This window comes from Triticum aestivum, chromosome 1A, assembly GCF_018294505.1.
Source record: "Triticum aestivum cultivar Chinese Spring chromosome 1A, IWGSC CS RefSeq v2.1, whole genome shotgun sequence".
Classification (NCBI taxonomy): Eukaryota; Viridiplantae; Streptophyta; class Magnoliopsida; order Poales; family Poaceae; genus Triticum; species Triticum aestivum.
The window spans coordinates 295,666,340-295,670,141 of NC_057794.1; positions in this window are offsets into that span (position 1 = coordinate 295,666,340).

The following is a 3,802-nucleotide window of genomic DNA, read 5'->3' on the forward strand; positions in this document are numbered from 1 at the left end:
GAAGAGAAGACCGCATTTATTACTCCATGTGGCACGTACTGTTTTGTACGGATGCCTTTCGGATTAAAAAATGCTGGTTCGACATTCGCAAGAGTAGTCCATATTGCTCTTGAGCCACAAATACACAGAAATGTGGAAGCCTACATGGATGATATAGTGGTCAAGAGCAAGGACAGAGCGACCCTGATCCAAGACTTAGACGAGACCTTTGCAAATCTGCGCAAGGTCAGCCTCAAGCTCAACCCAGAGAAGTGTGCGTTTGGGGTCCCCTCCGGCAAGCTTCTCGGGTTCTTCGTGTCTCAGCAGGGGATTGAAGCCAATCCCGACAAGATCAAGGCCATCGAGCAGATTGAAGCACCAAAGCGCGTCAAGGATGTACAGAAACTTGCCGGTTGCGTGGCTGCTCTCAGCAGGTTCATCTCTCGGTCTGCTGAGCGCGCCCTGCCGTTTTTCAAATCATTGAAAAAGGCAGGTCCAATGAAATGGACTCCGGAAGCGGAGGCTGCGCTGCAAGACCTGAAGAGATACCTGTCCTCCCCTCCAATACTTGTCGGACCTAAACCGCAAGAGAAGTTGCTGCTGTACATAGCGGCAACCAATCAGGTGGTTAGTGCTGCGTTAGTGGCAGAGAGGGAGGCGGATGATGAGCCAGCAACCGCGACAAACGCATCCAGCGACAAGCAGGAGGCTTCCCAGGCAAGCTCTGGTCCCGACAAAGATGAACCTACGCTGATACACGAGGAGATACGGAAGAAAATGGTGCAGCGCCCAGTTTACTTTGTCAGTTCCCTCCTGCAGGGGGCTAGGTCAAGGTACTCTGCTGTGCATAAACTGCTTTTCGGCCTTCTCATGGCCTCGAGAAAGCTGCGCCATTACTTCCAAGCACATGAGATCACAGTTGTCACTCGCTTTCCGCTGAAGAGGATACTGCATAATCCTGAAGCGACAGGCAGGATTGCTGAGTGGGCACTGGAACTGTCAAGCTTTGGCCTCAAGTTTGAAAGCACTTCAACTATCCAGAGCAGAGCATTGGCAGAGTTCATAGTAGAGTGGACGCCAACACCAGATGAAGAAATTCCAGAAACGAGCCTCCCCGACAAAGAAGCAAGCAAAGAGTGGCTGATGTACTTTGATGGTGCCTTTTCGCTGCAAGGCGCCGGCGCTGGTGTGCTGCTTATCGCACCCACCGGAGAGCACCTCAAGTACATAGTCCAGATGCACTTTCCCAAGGAGCAAGCAACAAACAATACTGCAGGGTATGAGGGATTGCTTGCCGGTCTCCGGATCGCGGCAGACCTTGGGATCAAGAAGCTCATTGTCAGGGGTGACTCGCAGCTTGTCGTCCGCCAAGTAAACAAGAATTATCAGAGTCCGTTGATGGAAGCTTACATTGACGAAGTGAGAAAGCTGGAAGAGCGCTTTGACGGCCTGCAAATGGAGCACGTTCCAAGAACTCAGAACGCCATTGCAGATGGCTTGTCGAAGTGCGCCACACTTAAGTTACCTGTGGAACTAGGGACCTTTGTGCTCAAGCTGACTCAACCGTCCGTAACACCATCAACTGGATAGAGCAAGAAGAGGAAGTTGATTCCTGGTGACTATTTGCCGGTAGAGCTTCCCGAAGCCGCCGCCAAGAAGGTCCCCAAGATCAACGCCAAGAATGCTGAGGAGCCATATGCTCCGGCAAGCCCTAGGGCTTGTTTCGTTGAAGCAGAGGCTCCCGACGGGTCTAGCTCCGGCAAACTTGTTGGGGAACGTCAAGCTCCGGCAGAGATGCAACTTAGCAGTCCCCAAGATCAACGCCAAGAACGCTGAGGAGCAAGATGCTCCGACAAGCCCCAGGGTTTGTTCCATTGAGGCAGAAGCTCCCGACAAATTTTGCTCCGGCAAGCTTGTCGGGGAACGTCAAGCTCCGGCAGAACCGCAGTTTCTTGCCGTAGAAGCGGATGTTCCCGCAGCGGCAGATTTGCCTTTAGTCTTTGTTGTCGAGCCACAAGCTCCAGCATGGGCGCAGCAGATTGTCCACTTCCTTCAGACAGGAGAGCTTCCCGAAGAGCAAGAAGAAGCCGAAAGAGTAGCCCGGCAGTCAAGTATGCACCAGTTCGTCGACAAGACACTGTACAGAAGAAGACTCAACGGTGTGAAATTGAGGTGTATTCCCCGGGAAGATGGACAAAAGCTGTTGGGAGAGATACATGGAGGCATATGTGGTCACCACATTGGCGCAAGAGCACTTGTCGGCAAAGCCTTCCGGCAAGGGTTCTTCTGGCCAACAGCCCTCCAGGATGCAACTGCACAAGTAACCAAGTGTGAAGCGTGCCAGTTCCATTCCAAGCAGATACACCAGCCAGCTCAAGCTCTCCAGACGATCCCTTTATCCTGGCCATTTTTGGTCTGGGGGCTCGACATCCTCGGCCCCTTCCCCCGAGCTGTCGGGGGCTTTGAGTACTTGTACGTCGCAATCGACAAGTTCACAAAGTGGCCGGAAGTGGAACCAGTGAGGAAGGTGACCGCCCAGTCAGCCGTCAAGTTCTTCAGGTCGATTGTTTGCCGCTTCGGGATCCCTAACCGGATAATCACCGACAACGGCACACAATTCACGAGCCACGCCTTCATGCAGTACATCCAAGATCTTGGCGCCAAAGTCTGCTTCGCTTCTGTTGCTCACCCGAGAAGCAACGGTCAAGCGGAGAGGGCGAATGCCGAGGTGCTGAACGGGCTCAAGACCAGAACTTTCGACAAGCTGCACAAGTGCGGAAGAAACTGGATCGAGGAGCTACCGGTGGTTCTTTGGTCGATCAGAACGACGCCGAATCGAGCCACCGGACAGACACCCTTTGCTCTAGTCTATGGAGCAGAGGCAGTTACCCCCACGGAACTCGTATACGGGTCACCTCGAGTGCTCGCTTATGATGAGCTTGAGCAAGAGCTGCTGCGGCAAGATGACGCACTGCTCCTTGAGGAAGACTGTCTTCAGGCTGCTGTGCGAGCTGCTCGCTACCAGCAAGCTTTGCGTCGCTACCATAGCCGCAAAGTTAATGCCAGAAGTCTCGATGAAGGCGACCTTGTTCTTCGGCGCGTTCAGTCGGCCAAGAATCACAACAAGTTGACGCCGAAGTGGGAAGGCCCTTACCGGGTGAAATGAGTCACTAGGCCTGGCGCTGTCCGCCTTGAGACCGAAGATGGCATTCCGGTGAGCAACTCCTGGAACATCGAGCATCTTCGTAAGTTTTACCCGTAAGGCGCGGTTGTCGGGCCCTGCCCGGCAACCACCTTTCTGTACAAGTCTTGCCGCTGTTGCATGTAATCCTTTGTACAGAGCCAGGCGCAGACCCTGAGCACCAGAGATTGAAGCGCTGGCATACCCCGGGGTTATAGCATGCATGCTAGGTTGAGTCTCGTCCTTGGTTAGGGTTGATAGTCCCTAACAGCGGCTAACCAGTAACTTAGAGGTCGAGTGTCTGTCCTTCTGCTCTTCTTTCGTTCGCAGGGCTCGCATATCCTGGCCAGACTGCTTGAAGGACGAAAAGGAGAAGAAGGGCGCGCTGGCACCTAAGCCCCGGCAAGCCAGTGTTGCCGGGGGCTGCGGGTACCAAGATTCGTCCCCGGCAAGCCAGAATTGCCGGGGGATGCGATATCAGATAAGTCTTTCGTCCCTCTTCATGCATCCTCTTATGGACTGGGGGATGCGAAACCGCGTTTCTTCCCGAAAACTGCCGTGCTCCCTCAACTCTAGGCCCTGGAGCGCGTTCCCGGGGCCAAGTTCGGGCGTAGTCGCGGCAGCAAAGGGATGAAACGGGAG